Genomic DNA, 19,364 nt, shown 5'->3' on the forward strand with positions numbered 1-19,364 from the left:
TTTATGTAAAATTTATCAGCAAATCTAAGATTTTCTATGTTTTCTTCTAAAAGTTTTTAAGGTTTAAGTTTTATATTTAGATCAACAACCCATTTTGAGGTAATAATTGTATGCAGTGTAAAATATGGATCAAAAATTTTTTTTTCATGTGGATAGATAATCTTTACACACTATGTGTTGAAAGGATCATTCTGTGTTGTCTTCTTATATTTGTCAAAAATCAGTTATCCCTATGTATGTCAATCCATATCTGGACTCAGTCCTAACCATTGATCCACTTATTTGTCTTTATCACACTGTCTGGATTTACTGCATCTCTAAACTAAACCTTGAAATTGGATCTGTAGTTCTGCACCTTTGGTCTTCTCTTTCAAAATTTTACTGGCTACTATGGGTGCTTTGCAGTCCCATATTTTAGAAATAGTTTAGTTTGTCAATTACTAAAATAAAATCCAACTATATTTATATTGGTGTTATTGTCTAGTCACTAAGTCATGTCTGACTCTTTTGCAACCCCATTAACTGTAGCCTTCCAGGCTCCTCTGTCCATAGGATTTCCCAGGCAACAATACTGGAGTGGGTTGCCATTTCCATATCCAGGGAACATTGCCAACCCAGGCATCAAACCTCTGTCTCCTGATTTGGCAGGCAGATTCTTTACCACTGAGCCACCAGGGAAGCCTGTAGTTTTATTAAGAATACATAAATAGGGCTCACTTCAGCAGCACATATACTAAAATTGGAATGATACAGAGAAGATTAGCATGGCCCCTGGGCAGGGATGACATGAAATTTGTGAAGCATTCAATATTTGTAATGGATCAGTGAGCTGGAAGATAAAATCGTGGAAATAACAGCTGAAGAGAAGAATAAAGTAAAAAGAATGAAAAGGACTGAGGATAATCTAAGAGACCTCTGGGACAATATTAAACTCACCAATATTTGAATTATAGGGGTCCCAGAAGAAGAAGAGAAAAAGAAAGGGTATGCGAAAAATTTTGAAGAAATTATAGTTGATAAGTTATCCAATATGGCAAGGGAAATAGTCATTCAAGTCCAAAAGGCACAAAGAGTCCCATACAGGATAAAGTCAAGGAGAAACTCGCCAAGACACATACTAATCAGACAAAGATTAAACACAGAGACTATTAAAAGTAGCAAGGGAAAAGCAAGAAGTAACATACGAGGCAAGCCCCATATGTCTAACAGCTAATCTTGCAGAAGAAACTCTGCAAGCCAGAAAGGAATGGCAGGATATATTTAAATTACTGAAAGGGAAAAATCTACAACCAAGACTACTCTAGATCTGGCAAAGATCTCATTCAAAATTAATTGAGAAATAAAAAGCTTTCCAGACCAGCAAACGTTAAGAGAATTTGTTACCAGCAAACGAGCTTTACAATAAATGTTAAAGGGACTTATATAGTCAGGAAATACAAGAGAAGAAAAAGATCTACAAAAACAAACCCCAAGTAATTAAGAAAATGGCAATAGGGACATATGTAACAATAATTACTTTCAGTCAGTTCAGTTTAGTCGTTCAGTCATGTCTGACTCTTTGCCACCCCATGAATCGCAGCATGCCAGGCCTCCCTGTCCATCACCAACTCCTGGAGTTCACTCAGATTCACGTCCATCGAGTTGGTGATGCCATTCAGCCATCTCATCCTCTGTCGTCCTCTTTTCCTCCTGCCCCCAATCCCTCCCAGCATCAGAATCTTTTCCAATGAGTCAACTCTTCACATGAGGTGGCCAAAGTACTGGAGTTTCAGCTTTAGCATCAGTCCTTCCAAAGAACACCCAGGGCTCATCTCCTTTAGAATGGACTGGTTGGATTTCCTTGCAGTCCAAGGGACTCTCAAGAGTCTTCTCCAACACCACAGTTCAAAAGCATCAGTTCTTCGGTGCTCAGCCTTCTTCACAGTCCAACTCTCACATCTATACATGACCACTGGAAAAACCATAGCCTTGACTAGATGGACCTTAATCAGCAAAGTAATGTCTCTGCTTTTGAATATGCTATCTAGGTTGGTCATAACTTTTCTTCCAAGGAATAAGTGTCTTTTAATTTCAAAGCTGCAGTCACCATCTGCAGTGATTTTGGAGCCCCCCCAAAACAAAGTCTGACACTGTTTCCACTATTTCCTCATCTATTTCCAATGATGTGATGGGACCGGATGCCATGACCTTCGTTTTCTGAATGGTGAGCTTTAAGCCAACTTTTTCGCTCTCCTCTTTCACTTTCATCAAGAGGCTTTTTAGTTCCTCTTCATTTTCTGCCATAAGGGTGGTGTCATCTGCATGTCTGAGGTTATTGATATTTCTCCCGGCAATCTTGATTCCAGCTTGTGCTTGTTCCAGCCCAATGTTTCTCATGATGTACTCTGCATAGATGTTAAATAAGCAGGGTGACAATATACAGCCTTGACGGACTCCTTTTCCTATTTGGAACCAGTCTGTTGTTCCATGTCCAGTTCTAACTGTTGCTTCCTGACCTGCATATAGGTTTCTCAAGAGGCAGGTCAGGTGGTCTGGTATTCCCATCTCTTTAAGAATTTTCCACAGTTTATTGTGATCCACACAGTCAAAGGCTTTGGCATAGTCAATAAAGCAGAAATAGATGTTTTTTCTGGAACTCTCTTGCCTTTTTAATGAAATGCTCCAACCAAAAGACAAAGACTGGCTGAATGGATACTAAAACAATACCCATATATATGCTGTCTATAAGAAACCCACTTCAGACCTAAATATTGAAAGTGAGAGGGTGGAAAAGTATATTCCATGCCAATTGGTAGCAAAAGAAAGCTGGAATAGCAATACTCATATCAGACAAAATAGACTTTAAGATAAAGAAGATTACAAGAGATACGGAAGGACACTACATGATGATCAAGAGATCAATCCAAGAGGAAGACGTAACATTGTAAATATGCACCCAACACAGGAACTGCTGATGCTAAGTCACTTCAGTCGTGTCCGACTCTGTGTGACCCCATAGACGGCAGCCCACCAGGCTCCCCTGTCCCTGGGATTCTCCAGGCAAGAACACTGGAGTGGCTTGCCATTTCCTTCTCCACTGCATGAAAGTGAAAAGTGAAAGTGAAGTCGCTCAGTCGTGTCCAACTCTTAGCGACCCCATGGACTGCAGCCTACCAGGCTCCTCCACCCATGGGATTTTCCAGGCAAGAGTACTGGAGTGGGGTGCCGTTGCCTTCTCCACAACACAGGAGCACCTCAATACATAAGACAAACACTAACAGACATAAAAGGAGAAGTTGACAGTGAACAATAACAGTAGTAGATTTAACACCCCACTTACAGCGATGCACAGATAATCAAAACAGAAAATTAATAAGGAAACGTCTTGAATGACACATTAGATGAGATGGACCTCATTGATATCTTCAGGACATCCCATCCAGATGCAAAAGAATATGACTTCTCAAGTGCACATGAAACATTCTCCACAAGAGACCACATCTGGGTCACAAATCAAACCTCAGTAAATTTAAGAAAATTGAAATCATATCAAGCAACATTTCTGACAACAATGCTATGAGGCTAGATATCAATTACAAGAAAAACACTGTGAAAAATCACAGACACATAGGGATTAAACAATACATTTCTAAATAATGAACAGGTTACTAAAGAAATCAAATGGGTGGTATCATCTGCATATCTGAGGTTATTGGTATTTCTCCTGGCAATCTTGATTCCAGCTTGTGCTTCCTCCAGCCCAGCGTTTTTCACGATGTACTCTGCATATAAGTTAAATAAGCAGGGTGACAATATACAGCCTTGACGGACTCCTTTTCCTATTTGGAACCAGTCTGTTGTTCCATGTCCAGTTCTAACTGTTGCTTCTTGACCTGTATATAGGTTTCTCAAGAGGCAGGTCAGGTGGTCTGGTATTCCCATCTCTTCCAGAATTTTCCACAGTTTATTGTGATCCACACAGTCAAAGGCTTTGGCATAGTCAATAAAGCAGAAATAGATGTGTTTCTGGAACTCTCTTCCTTTTTCCATGATCCAGAGGATGTTGGCAATTTGATCTCTGATTCCTTTGCCTTTTCTAAAACCAGCTTGAACATCTGGAAGTTCATGGTTCATGTATTGCTGAAGCCTGGCTTGGAGAATTTTGAGCATTACTTTACTAGCGTGTGAGATGAGTGCAACTGTGCAGTAGTTTGAGCATTCTTTGGCATTGCCTTTCTTTGGGATTGGACTGAAAACTGACCTTTTCCAGTCCTGTGGCCACTGCTGAGTTTTCCCAATTTGCTGGCATATTGAGTGCAGCACTTTCACAGCATCATCTTTCAGGATTTGAAATAGCTCAACTGGAATTCCATTACCTCCACTAGCTTTGTTTGTACTGATGCTTTCTAAGGCCCACTTGACTTCACATTCCAGGATGTCCAAGTGGGTGATCACAGCATCGTGATTATCTGGATCGTGAAGCTCTTTTTTGTACAGTTCGTCTGTGTATTCTTGCCACCTCTTCTTAATATCTTCTGCTTCTGTTAGCTATAATCCTAAATGCAGTGGGAAATTGTTTTGAAGCATCTAATACTTACTCTTTTATAGTAGGAAATTCTTACTAACAAAATTCATAGAAACTCAAAAATTACCTGAATGGACACTATAAACAGAAAAGAATGATGAATATTCCAAGTAGGATCCAAAATAGAAATGATACAGAGCAATATAAGGTCTTTCCAGGTGGTGGTGGTGGTGGTGGTGGTGGTGGTGGTGGTGGTGGTGGTTTAGTCACTAAGTTGTGTTCGACTCTTGAGACCCTAAAGACTAGCCTGCAAGGCTCCTTTGTCCACGGGATTCTCTACGCAAGAATACTGGAGTGGGTTACCAATCCCTTCTCCACAGGTGGTGCTAGTGATAAAGAACCCATCTGCCAATGCAGGAGACATAAGAGATGCAGGTTCAATACCTGGGTCAAGAAGATCCCCTGGAGGAGGGCATGGCAACCCACTCCAGTATTCTTGCCTGAAGGATTCCATGCACAGAGGAGCCTGGCGGGCTATAGTCCTTATGGTCACAAAGAATTGGACATGAATGAAACAACTTAGCACACACACAAAGCAATATAAAAAAGAATGAAAATTGAAAAACCAAAAACCACTCTTAGAAAAGTGGACCAGGGAATTCCTGGTCCAGTGGTTAGGATTCAGTGCTTTCACTGTTGTGGGCCTGGGTTTAATACCTGGTCCTGAAAGATCCTGAAAGCCATATGTCATGGCCAAATAAATAAATAAATAATCTGAGGAAGGTAGAAATTAAAAGGAATAAAAATGAATCAAATTTCTCTCTGCTAATATAATGAATGGTCTGTGTTTGCAGTTTAAGTCTAGAAATGTCTCACTTACATGAGGGAAAGCCCACGAAGAGAAGGTATGCAAATGCCTAGCAGTTGAATTTTCTCTTCTGCCTTTAAGGCACAAAACACAGGTGCAGGAGTATAGTTTGGCCACCCCAGTTTTGTTTGGCACAGTCTGTTGGCACCTGGCTATACAGGCCTGCTTGTTCAATACAGAAATCATAGCCAAGTATATTTAAAGGGAAAATATCATTTAAAATTGGTATATCTTAAATTCACAATCCAATACCAAAACATGTGAGGAGAATTGTTTAACTCAGCTAATCTTTGACAGTGATGGAAGCCAAGAGCTGTTCCAGAGAGAATTGGCAGGGGAAGTTGAAGAGGTGAATTCAGGGTCCTGGGTGATGAGGATCATTATTTGTTGTTATTTTATTATAATTCTATATGCTGTGAATACGGAGATTGAGCCTGAGAAGAAACAGGAAGCACTGAACCTTCAGGAATTTAGCTTTGTCCCTCCTTTAGTGCTGCAAGTCTTCCAGATATCAGGGCTGGATGAGAAGACAGAAAAGGCTCCTCCACACAGCTAGAGCTTTCTTGCTTGCCCTTCCCCCTGGGCTTTATTGTCCTTAATTCTCTTACATCTTACATCTGAGCTTTATGTCCTTACATCTCCAGGCCAGTTGTACAAGCTTTGGAGATATGCTTGTCTCCTGCAGCAGAAATGACTGAATGTGTGTGCCTCTCTCTGCCATTACTCAGGCTCCCAGCCACTTGCTGTTGGCCTGGGTCATGCCATGTTCCAGGCATTGGATGTGGAGGTAAAGAAGGCCCAGGCCTCTCCATCAGAGTGGCCACCTCCAGGATGGTTGGGAGGAGGTGGGAAGAATGTCACTGTTGTGTTATGTATCAGTCACAATAATGGTAAGAAAATACACACACTCTGCATTCATCTGCTAGAAACTGTGTCAGAGTGGGACTGTGTAGGTGGCTAGGGAATCCACCAGAGTGAAACCAGGTCCTGCATCTTAGGGGATCAAGAGGAAAGAGAGAGAGGACATATATGTACAGGCTTCAGGGACATCTTGAGGAAACATGTGCATGATAAATTTGTCAGTAAAGCCTACCTTTTCCTCATAGTAACTGGGTTTGAAGTTTCTATAAACCTTCACTGGTATATTTCAGTTTACATAAGGATTCCCTCAGCATGTTTTCAAAAACCTTGGAAAAAAGACTCATTTATGATTGTGCCTGCTCTGAACTCTTCAAAATAATCTTTTATTTGAATCAGGGAGGAATCATACACCCAAGGATGGAGGAGACCTGCTAGAGCAGCTGTGGGCCATGGTGCAACATTTAGCCACCTCTCTGTCTGTAATTGAGCACACAAGGGGGCATACTTCAGGAGGAAGGGTGCATACCAAAAAGGGAGTACAATAAAGATATTGCTGCCGTTTATGTCAGAGAATGTTCCACCTATGTTTTCCATTAAGAGTTTTATAATATCCAGGCTTACATTTAGATATTTAATCAATTTTGAGTTTATATTGTTTTATAGTGTTACGGGGTGTTCTAATTTCATTCACTTACATGTAGCTTTCCGGTTTTCCCAGACCACTTCTTGATGGAACTGTCTTTTTCCTATTGTATATTCTTGCATCTTTGGTCATAGATTAGTTGACCACAGTTGTGTGAGTTTATCTCTGGACTTCCTATCCTGTTCCATAGATTTTTTTTTTTTTTTACAATATTGTACTGGTTTTGCCACACATCAACATGAATCTGCCACGGGTGTACACGTGTTCCCAATCCTGAATCCCCCTCCCACCTCCCCCCCACACCATCCCTCCGGGTCATCCCAGTACACCAGCCCCAAGCATCCTGCACCCTGCATTGAACCTAGACTGGCAATTCGTTCCTTATATGATATTATACATGTTTCAATGTTCCATAGATTTATATTTCTCTTTTTGTGGTGGTGCCATAGTGCTTTGAATACTGTAGCTTTGTAGTATACTTTGAAGTCAGGAAGCCTGATTCCTCCAATTCCGTTGTTTTTCTTTCTCAAGATTGCCATAGCAATCTTGCCAAAGATTTATTTGGGGTCTTTCCTGTTCCCATACAGTTTATAAAATTTGTTGTTCTAATTTTGTGAAAAATGCCTTTGGTAATTTGATAGGGATTGTATTGAATCTGTAGATTGCTTTGGGTAGTGTAGTTATTTTGACAATATTGATTCTTCTAATCTAAGAGGATGGTATATCTCACCATCTGTTTATACCATCTTTGATATCTTTCATCAGTATTTTATAGTTTTCTGAGTACAGGTTTTCTGGTTCATCTCTGCACCCTGCATTGAACAAAAACAAAAATAAAACAAAAATAAACTAATAAGACATAATTAAATTTAAATGCTTTTGTACAGCAAAGGAACCCATAAACAAAATGAAAAGAAAACTCACAGAATGGGAGAAAATATTTGCAAACAGAGCGACTGGCAAAGGGTCCAAAATATGCAAATAGCTAATGCAACCCAATATCAGAAAAAAAACCCAATCATAAAATGGGCTGAAAATATAAATAAATATCTCTCCAAAGAAGATGTATGGATAGCCAAAATAGACACGAAAAGATGCTCAACATCACTAATTTTTAGAGAAATGGAAATTATAGTGTAATATCACTTCATACCAGGCAGAATGGCCATCATTCATCTACACTGTTGGTAGGAGTATAAATTGGTATAGCCACTGTGGAGAACAGTATGGAGGTTCCTTAAAAACCTAAAATTAGAATTATCATATAATCCAGCAATCCCACTTCTGGGCATATATCTAGAGATAACCATAAGTCAAAAGGACATATGTACTATATACATATACAATACTATATATACATATATATACACTATACACACATATATATACTACATATACATTTATATATACTATACATATATATATACTATATATACAGTACTATATACAATAATCAGAATATGGAAGCAATCTAAATGCCCATTGACAAGTTAATGATATTACTCAGCCATTAAAAAGAACCAAATAATGCTGTTTTCAGCAACATGGATGGACGTAGAAGTTTCATACTGAATGAATTAAGTCAGATATTGAAAGAAAAACATCATATGATATTTCTTATGTTGTTGTTTAGTCACTAAGTTGTGTCTGATTCTTTTGCTACCCTATGGACTGTAGCTTGCCAGGCCTTTCTGTCCATGGGATTTCCCAGGCAAGAATACTGGAGTATGTTGCCATTTCCTTCTCCAGGGGATCTTCCTGATGCAGGGATCTAGCCTGCATCTCCCTCATTAGCAGGCAGATTCTTTACCACTGAGCTGCCTGGAAAGCCCAAGATATTGCTTATATTCAAATCAAAAAAAAAAAAAGAGTACAAATGAACTTATTTATAAACAGAAATAGACTCATAGACATAGAAAACAAACTGATGGTCACCAAAGGCAAAAGGGGAGGGGGAAGGATAAATTAAGACATTGGGATTAACATATATACACACTACTATCTCTCTCCCTCTCTCTCTCTCTCTCTCTCTCTCTCTCTCTCTCTCTCTCTCTCTCTCCCTGTATGTATGTATGTATGTATATATATATATATATATATATATATATATATATATATATATATAACTAATTAAGACCTACTGTGTAGCACAAGGAACTCTACTCAATATTCATAATAACATATATGGAGAAGAATCTAAAAAGGGGTGGATATATGTATACACATATATACTGTCACTTTCACTTTAGGGTACACCTGAAAATAACATAACATTGTAAATTAGTTGTACTCAAAAAAAAAAAAAAGGCTGTATGTTTTCTTTTTTCCCTCTGTTTCCCTTTTTCTTCTGTAAAATAACAGCAGAAACTCAGTTCTTGGGGATCTGAATTAGAATCAGGGCAAGTGAATTTTTAGAGATTGTGGTTTTTAATAATGAGGCAGTAGTAAAGAGTCTTTGACAGAGTATTCAATTGAAACACGTCCCCTATAGCAACAGTTTCCAACCTTTTTGGAACCAGGGACCAGTTTCATGGAAGAAATTTTTCCACAGAAGAGAGCTGGGATATTGGTTTTGGGCAGATTCAAGCGCATTACATTTATTATTCACTTCATTTCTATTATCACATTGTGATATATAGTGAAATGATTATACAACACAACATAATTCAGAATCATTGGGAACTCTGAGCTTGTTTTCCTACAACTAGACAATCCCATCTGAGCGTGATGGGAGACAGTGACACCTGAAACATGTAGCTTATGTCCAAGTCTCCTCCAATATCTTGTTTTGGTTGCTATTACTGCAAACAAACCTGCTTCAAAAAGATAGATAGGATCTTGGTAATGGAAACAGGCATTTGAGTGCTTTTGTGGCAACATCACGATATTTCTCCTTGACTATAATTAAGAACATATGGAGATTTGAAGTTGTCTCAAGCATTTTAAAAATTAATTTTTTTCCTTCTGTGAATTATATTTTTACATTTTAATATAAGCTGAATGAGATCTTTATTCAAAAGGAAATTTAATTATTTGTCACATTTGATTGCAAGTATTTTTCCTAGTTGTACATTTATTTTATTTTCATATAATTAAAATATTTTTATAATTGAAAGATAATTGCTCTGCAATATTGTATTGGTTTCTGCCAAACATCAACATGAATCAGCCGTAAGTATACTTAGGTGCCCTCCCTTTAAACCTCCCTCCTATCTCCCTCCCAGTCTCACTCCTCTAAGTTGTTACAGAGGAAATTCCCATTGACTATCAATTTTACATATGGTAATGTATATGATTCCTTGTTACTCTCTCCACATATCCCACCCTCTCCTTCCTCCCCTCCCCTGTCCCTATCTATTCTTGATGTCTGTGTATCTATTGTGTGCTAAGTCACTTCAGTTGTGTCTGGCTCTTTGCAACCCTATGGATGTAGCCTACCAAGCTCCTCTGTCCGTGGGATTATCCAGGCAAGAATACCGGAGGGGGTTACCATGCCCTCCTGCAGAGGATCTTCCCAACCTAGGGCTTGAACTGGCATCTCTTGATCTTCCCAACCCAGGGATCAAACCCATGTCTTTTACGTCTCCTGCATTGGTAGGCAGGTTCTTTATCAGTAGTTCCATGTAGGAAGCACACATTGCCCTGCAAATAGATTCATCAATATGATCATTATAGATTCCGTGCACATGCAATAATATATGATATTTGTTTTTCTTTTTCTGACTTCCTTCACCCTGCAAAATAGGCTCTAGGTTCATCCACCTCACTAGAACTGACTCAAATGCGCTCCTTTTTGGCTATTATGGGCTCCTATTATGGCTGAGTAATGTTCCATTGCATATATGTACCATAACTTCTTTACTCATTCATCTGATGATGGACATCTAGGATGCTTCCATGTCCTGGTGGTGGTTTAGTCACTAAGTCGTGTCTGGCTCTTTGTGACCCCAAGGACTGTAGTTTGCCAACTCCTCTGTCCGTGGGACTCTGCAGGCAAGAATACTGTCATTTCCTTCTCCAGGGGATCTTCTCAACCCAGGAATTGAACCCAGGTCCCCTGCATTGCAGGCAGATTCTTTTTACCAACTGAGCTACAAGAGAAGCTCAGTCCTATCTATTGTCAATACTGCTGTATCAATTTACATTCCATCCAACAGTGGAAGAGGTTTCCCTATTCTCCACACCCTGTGAAGTATTTATTTGTGGATTTCTTGGTGATAGCCATTCTGATGATTTCTCATGTGGTTTTGATTTTCATTTCTCTAGTAATGAGCAATGTTGAGCATCTTTTCATGTGTTTATTAGCCATCTGTATGTCTTTGGATAAATGTCTATTTAGGTCTTTTGCCTATTTTTTGATTGGGCTGTTTGTTTTATGGGTAATAAGTTGTATGAACTGCTTGTATGTGTTGGAAATTAATGCTTTGTCAGTTGTTTCATTTGCTATTATTTTTTCCCATTATGAAGGCTGTCTTTTCACCATGTTTATACTTTCCTTTGCTGTGCAAAAGCTTTCAGTTTAATTAGGTCCCACTTGTTTGTTTTCGTTTTTATTTCCATTGGAGGTGGCTCATGGGGGATCTTGCTGTGATCTGTCATAGACTGTTATGCCTATGTTTTCCTCTAAGAATTTTATAGTTTCTGGTCTTACCAGAACTAGTTTAAGTCTTTAACCCATTTTATGTTTGATTTTGGGTATTGTGTTAGGAAGTACTCCAATTTCATTTTTTTTTTTTTACATGTAGTTGTCCAGTTTCCAAGCAGCATTTATTGAAGAGGATATCATTGCCTCATAGTATGTTATTCCTTTGTAAAACTAAGTTGCCCCTTGGTGGTTAGGTTTTTCTCAAGATTGCTTCGGTTATTCAGGTCTTTTGTGCTTCCATATGAATTGTGACATTTTGGTCATATTTCTGTGTGAAGAGTGCCACTGATAATTAGATAAGGATAGCATTGAATCTATAAATTCCATTTTGTAGTATAACCATGTTGGCAATATTGAGTCTTCCAACCTGGGGACGTGGAATATCTCTCCATTTCTTTATGCCATCCTTGATTTCTTTCATCACTGTCTTATAGTTTTCTGGATACAGCTCTTTTGTCTCCTTGTTGTTGTTTAGTCACTAGCATGTGTTCAACTCTTTGCAACCCCATGAACTCAAATGCCTCAGGTTTCTCTGTCCTTCACTATTTCCTTGAGTTGGCTTAAACTCATGTTCGTTGAGTCAATGATGCTATTCAACCATCTCAACCTCTGTCGCTTCCTTTTCTTGTCCTCAATCTTTCCCAGAATCAGTCTTTCCCAATGAGTTGGCTCTTCGCATCAGGTAGCCAAAGTATTGGCGCTTCAGCTAGAGCACCAGTCCTTCCAATGAATATTCAGGGTTGATTTCCTTTAGGATTCACTGGTTTGATTTCCTAGGGACTTTCAAGAGTCTTCCCCAGTACCACATTTCAAAAGTATCAATTCTTCAGCATTCAACCTTCTTTATACTTCAAGTCTCACATCCCTACTTGACTACTGGAAAAACCATAGCTTTGACTTTACATAGTTTTTACTCCGGATAAATCTGTATGCAGGTCAGGAAGTAACAGAACTGGACATGAAACAACAGACTGGTTCCAAAAAAGGAAAAGGAGTACCTCAAGGCTGTATATTGTCACCCTGCTTATTTAACTTATATGCAGAATACATCATGAGAAACGTTGGGCTGGAAGAAGCACAAGCTGGAATCAAGATTTCCAGGAGAATTATCAATAACCTCAGATATGCAGATGACACCACCCTCATGGCAGAAAGCGAAGAAGAACTAAAGAGCCTCATGATGAAATTGAAAGAGGAGAGTGAAAAAGTTGGCTTAAAGCTCAACATTCAGAAAATTAAGATCATGGCATCTGGTCCCATCAGTTCATGGGAAATAGATGGAGAAACAGTGGAAACAGTGTCAGACTTTATTTTTTGGGCTCCAAAATCACTGCAAATGGTGATTGCAGCCATGAAATTAAAAGACACTTGCTCCTTAGAAGGAAAGTTATGACTAATCTAGACAGTGTATTCAAAAGCAGAGACATTTCTTTGCCAACAAAGGTCCATCTAGTCAAGGCTATGGTTTTTCCAGTGGTCATGTATGTATATGAGAGTTGGATTATAAAGAAAGTTGAGCACCGAAGAATTGATGCTTTTGAACTGTGGTGTTAGAGAAGACTCTTGAGAGTCCCTTGGACTGCAAGGAGATCCAGCAAGTCCATCTTAAAAGAGATCAGTCCTGAATGTTCATTGGAAGGACTGATGTTGAAGCTGAGACTCCAATACTTTGGCCACTTGATGTCTTCTTGTCTGGAGAATCCCAGGGACGGGGGAGCCTAGTGGGCTGCCATCTCTGGGGTCGCACAGAGTTGGACATGACTGAAGCGACTTAGCAGCAGTAGTAGATGTGAATAACTTACTCATTTGAAAAGACCCTGATGCTGGGGAAAGATTGAAGGCAGGAGGAGAAGGGGACCTCAGAAGATGAGATGGTTGGGTGGTATCAACTCAGTGGATAGGAGTTTGGGTAAGCTCTGGGAGTTAGTGATGGACAGGGAGGCCTGGCTAAGAGTTGGACATGACTGAGCAACTGAACTGAACTGACTATACAGACCTTTGTCAGCAAACTAATGTTTCTACTTTGTAATACACTGTCTAGTTTTATCATAGCTTTTCTTCCAAGGAGCATGTGTCTTTTAATTTCATGACTATAGTCACCATCCACATTGATTTTGGAGCTCGAGAAAATGAAGTCTGACACGGTTTTAACTTTCACCCCATCTATTTGCTATGAAGTTTTGGGACCAGTTGCCATGATCTTCGCTTTTTGAACATTGAGTTTTAAGTCACATTTTACATTCCCCTGTTTTACCTTTATCAAGAGACTCTTTAGTTCCTCTTCACTTTCTGCCATTAAAATGATATCGTCTGCATATCTGAGGTTGTTGATATTTTTCCTGGCAATCTTGATTCCAGCTTGTGAGTCATCCAGCCCAGCATTTCGTATGATGTACTCTGTATAAAACTTCAATAAGCCAGAGTGACAATATGAAGCCTTGACATACTCCTTTCCCAATTTTGAGCCAATCCATTGTTCCATGGCCGGTTCTAACTGTTGCTTCTTGACCTGTATGCAAGTTTCTCAGGAGGCAGGTAAGGTGATCTGGTTTTCCCATCTCTTCAAGAATATTCCACAGTTTGTTGTGATCCACAGTCAACAGCTTTAGCATAGTCAATGAAGCGAAACTAGATGTTGTTTTGGAGTTCCTTTGCTTTTTCTTTGTTTCAGCAAATGATGACAATTTGATCTCTGGTTCCTCTGCCTTTTCTAAATCCAGATTGTACATTTGGAAGTTTTCATTTCATGTCCTGCTGAAGCCTAGTTTGAAGGATTTTGACCACTACTTTGCCAGCATGTGAAATAATTGTAATTGTGTGAATATTTGAACATTCTTTGGCATTGCCTTTCTTTGGGATTGGAGTGAAAACTGGTGTTTTCCAGTCCTGTGGTCACTACTTAGTTTTCCAAATTTGCTGGCATATTGACAGCAGTGCTTTAATAGCATCATCTTTTAGGATTTGAAATAGCTCAGATGGAATTCCATCACCTCCACTAGCTTGTTCATAGCAATACAAAGAATTCTTAGGTAGGTTTAGTCGTAGGTATCTTTTTCTTTTTGTTGCGATGGTAAATAGATTGATTCCTTAATTTGTCTTTCTGATTTTCACTGTTAGTGTATAAGAATGCAAGTGATTTCTGTGTGTTGATTTTGTATCCTGTGACTTTGCTAAATTCACTGATCATCTCTAGTAATTTTCTGATAATATTTAGAGTTTTCTATATAGTGTCACATCATAGGCAAACAGAGAGAGTTTTACTTCTTTTCCAATCTGGATTCATTTTATTTCTTTTTCTTCTCTGATTGCTATAGCTAGGACTTCCAGAACGATGTTGGGCAATCGTTATGAGCATTGGCACTCTTGTCTTGTTCCTGATCTTAGGGGGAATGCTTCAGTTTTTGACCATTGAGAATAACATTCACTGTGAGTTTTTTATATGTGGCCTTTCTTGTATTGAGGCAGATTCCCTCTATGACTGATTTTTGAAGGGTTATTATTATAAATGAGTGCTGAATTTTGTCAAAGGTTTTCCCACTATCTATTGAGATTATCATATGCTTTTAGCTTTGAATTTTTAATATGGTATAGCACATTAATTGATTTTAGTATATTGAAGAATCCTTGCATCCCTATGATAAACCCTTGGAAGAAAAGTTATGACTGACCTAGGCAACATATTAAAAAGACATTACTTTGCCAACAAAGGTCCATCTAGTCAAGGCTATGGTTTTTCCAGTGGTCATGTATGGATGTGAGAGTTGGACTATAAAGAAAGTTGAGTGGTGAAGAATTGATGCTTTTGAACTGTGGTGTTGGAGAAGACTCTTGAGAGTCCCTTGGACTGCAAGGAGATCCAACCAGTCCATCTTAAAGGAGATCAGTCCTAAGCATTCATTGGAAGGACTGATGTTGAAGCTGAAACTCCAGTACTTTGGCCACCTGATGCGAAGAACTGCCTCATTGGAAAAGACCCTGATGCTGGGAAAGATTGAAGGTGGGAGGAGAAGGGGACGACAGAGGATCAGATGGTTGGATGGCATCACCGGGTCAATGGACATGAATTTGAGTAAACTCTGGGAGTTGGTGATGGACAGGGAAGCCTGGCATGCTGCCGTCCATGGGGTCGCAAAGAGCTGAACACCACTGAGTGACTGAGCTGAACTGAACTGAACTGATGACAGTGTGTGATCTTTTTAATGTACTGTTGAATTCTGTTTACTAGGAGTTTGTTGAGGATCTCACATCTATGTTCATCAGTGATATTGACTTGTACTTTTCTTTTCCTGTGTGCTGTCTTTGTCTGGTTTTGGTATCAGCATGATGGTGGCCTCATAGAATGAGTTTGGAAGTGTTCCTTGCTCTACAATTTTTTGAAAAAGTTTGGGGTTTTGTTGTTGGAAGCATTTTGATCAGTTTCTATGTCAGTGATTTCAATGCTTGTATCTGACTTGTTCATAATTTCTATATCACCCTGATTCAGCCTTGGAAGGTCAAACTTTTCAAGAAATCAGTCCATTTCTTTTAGGTTACCCAATTTATTGGCATATATTGCTTTTCTCTGGAGAAGGAAGTGGCACCCCACTCCAGTACTCTTGCCTGGAAAATCCCATGGATGGAGGAGTCTGGTGGGCTTCAGTCCGTGGGATCGCTAAGAGTCAGACACGACTGAGCGACTTCACTTTCACTTTTCACTTTCATGCATTGGAGAAGGAAATGGCAACCCACTCCAGTGTTCTTGCCTGGAGAATCCCAGGGATGGGGGAGCCGGGTGGGCTGCCATCTCTGGGGCCGCACAGAGTCAGACACGATTGAAGTGACTTAGCAGTAGCATTGCTTTTCTCTCATGCCCTCTAGTTTTTTCGTTTCTAATTTTGTTGATTTGATTGTTCTCAATTTTTTTTCTTGGTGAATCTAGCTAATGATTTATCAATTTCGTTTGTCTTCTCAGAGAACCAGCTTTTAGCTTTAGTTTTTACTACTGTTTCCTTCATTTCTTCTTCATTTATTTCTGCTCTGATTTTTATGATTTCTTTCCTACTAACTTTAGCGTTTTCTTGTTCTTCTTTGTCCAGTTGTTTTAGGTGTAAATTTAGGCTGCCTATTTGGTATTTTTCTTGTGTCTTAACATAGGGTTGTATTGCTATAGACTTCCTTTAGAAATGCTTTTGTTACATCCCACAGATTTTGAGTTGCTGTGTTTTCATTGTCATTTATTTCTAGGAAAGTTTTTTCCCTTTTTATTTCTTGAGTAACCTGTTCATTATTTAGAAATGTATTGTTATTCTCCATGTTTTGTTTTTTTAACATATTCCACCCCCCCCATAATTGATATCTAGTCTCATAGCGTTATAGTCAGAAAAGATGCTTGATCACAAATTCAGTTTTCTTAAACTTACTGAGGTTAGATTTATGACCCAAGGTGTCACACCCAAGGTGTGATCTATCCTGGAAAATATTCCATGTGCACTTGAGAAGAAAGTGTATTCTTCTGCATTTGGATGGAATGTTCTAAAGATATCAATTAGTTCCATCGGTCCAATATATCATTGAAAGCTTGTGTTTCCTTATTAATTTTCTGTTTTGATGATCCACTATCCACCGGTGTAAGTGGGTTTAGAGTTACCCTACTATTATTGTGTTACTGTCAGTTTCTCATTTATGTCTGTTAGTGTCTGTCTAATGTAGTGAGGTGCTTCTATGTTGGGTACATAAATATTTGCAATTGTTACATCTTCCTCTGGGATTGATCCCTTGATCATTATGTAATATCCTTCCTTATCTCTTGTAATATTCTTTATTTTAAGGTCTATTTTGTTTGATATGAGAATTGCTACTCTGGCTTTCTTTCCATTTCCATTTGTGTGGAATTTCTTTTTCTATCCTGCCACTTTCATTGTGTATGCGTCTCTAGGTCCAAAGTGGGTCTCTTGTAGACCAAATATATATGGGTCTTGTTTTATATCCATTCAGTTATTCTGTGTCTTTTAGGTAGAGGATTTAATCCATTTCCTTTAAAAGTAATTGTTTATATATGTTCCTATTGCAATTTTCTTAATAGTTTGTAGTTTGTTTTTGGAGCTCTTTTCCTTCTCTTGTGTTCTTTATCTATTTAAGTACCTTTAACATGTGTTGTAAAGCTGCTTTGGTGGTACTAAATGCCCTTAAATTTTGCTTCTCTGTAAAGCTTATTATTTCTCCATCAATTTTGCTGGGTAGAGTAATCTGGTTGTAAATTTTCCCCTTTCAGTACTGTAAATATATCCTGCCATTCCCTTTTGGATTGCAGAATTTCTGCTGAAAGATCAGCTATTAATCAATGGGATTTCCTTTGTAAGTTACATGCTACTTTTCCTTTGCTGCTTTTAATAGTCTTTGTATTTAATCTTTGTTAGTTGATTAGTATATATCTTGGCATGATCCTATTTTGATTTATCCTCTACTGGAATTTCCTATGTTGGGGAACTTTTTGACTGTAATCTCTTCAAAACATTTTTCACACCATTTCTTTTTCTCTTCTTCTTCTGGGACCTCTATAATTCAAATATTGATGCATTTAATTTTGTTCCAGAGGTCTCTGAGACTATCCTCAGTTCTTTTTATTCCTTTTCCTTTATTCTGCTCTTTGACAATTATTTGCACCATTCTGTCTTCCAGCTCACTCATCAGTTCTTTTGTCTCAGATATTCTGCTATTGATTCCTTCTACAGTAGTTTTGATTTCAGTAATTGTGTTATTTGTCTCTGTTTATTCTTTATTTCTTCTAGGTCCTTGTTAAATGTGTTAATTAATTCTTGTATTTTATCCATTCTATTTCCAAGGTTTTGGATCATCTTTGCTATCATTACTCTGAATATTTTTCAGGTAGTTTGCTTGTCTCCTTTTTGTTTGTTTGGTCTTATGTGCTTTTGGCTTGTTCCTTCACTTGCGTGATATTTCTCTGCCTTTTCCTTTTTTTCTTTTTGTGTTTGAGGTATCCTTTTCCCAGCCTTCAAGGTCAGATGTCTTCTTCCCTTTGGTTTCTGCCTTTGGTGAGTGAGGTTGGTCCAGTGGTTTGTGTAGGCTTTGTGTTGGATGTGACTTGTGCTTGCATTCTGGTGGGAAGAGGTGGCCCTTTTTTTCTCCCTCTGGTGGGCAGGGCTGTGTGAGGTGGTAATCCTGCTTCTGTTGCTTGGATTTGTGCTTCTGTTTTGTTTGTTGCTTGGGTGAGGTGTCCTACACTGAGTACTGCCAACAATTGGGTGATGCCAAGTCTTGTATACGGGTGGAGGCCTCTGTGAGAGTTCTCAGTAATTAATACTCTCTGAGGTTAGGCGTTTTCTGGCAGCCTTGGGTCTTGAAGTCAGCACTCCCACTCCAAAGGCTCAGGGGCTGATCTATGGCTAGGGAACTGAGATTCCACAGGTGGTTTGTTATGGCATTAAAGGAGATTAAAACAAACACACAAAACCAAAAAACAAAACAAGAAACAAAAGACAAACTCCAGACAAATGGCAAATACAAAATCAGGCAAATAATAACAAAAATAATGGAATATACACAAATATATGCACACATAAACAAAACCAAAAGAGTCCAAAAAAGAAAGTACAAGAGATAGACCACCAAAAATGATATCAACCAGTTCAAAAACAACAACAAAATAAACTAACTAAAGTGCAAACTGGAAAACAAAGCCAAAGCACAGTGCCAACTGGGGAATAAGGCAACAAAACTGAATCCAACTAACAAACATGGTGAGAAAAAGAAAAGGAAGGAAAGAAAGAAAGAATAGAAAAGCAAAGTTAAATAGAAATAGATAAAAAGATTTATGTATATTAAAAATAACTACAAGAAAAGCAAA

The 19,364-nt window shown here is 38.6% G+C and overlaps 1 protein-coding gene and 1 non-coding gene across 2 annotated transcripts in view; both read left to right on the forward strand.

The window, feature by feature from the left end:
* The window catches only part of GABRG3 (gamma-aminobutyric acid type A receptor subunit gamma3), an 827,629-nt gene that overhangs the window by 447,648 nt on the left and 360,617 nt on the right, over positions 1-19,364 (forward strand). The gene's annotated exons all lie outside the window — the stretch shown is intronic.
* LOC138424059 (U6 spliceosomal RNA) lies at positions 710-815 on the forward strand. The gene has a single exon (XR_011250628.1). It is a non-coding gene; the product is annotated as a U6 spliceosomal RNA (small nuclear RNA).

This window comes from Ovis canadensis, chromosome 18 (genome assembly GCF_042477335.2).
Source record: "Ovis canadensis isolate MfBH-ARS-UI-01 breed Bighorn chromosome 18, ARS-UI_OviCan_v2, whole genome shotgun sequence".
Taxonomy (NCBI): domain Eukaryota; kingdom Metazoa; phylum Chordata; class Mammalia; order Artiodactyla; family Bovidae; genus Ovis; species Ovis canadensis.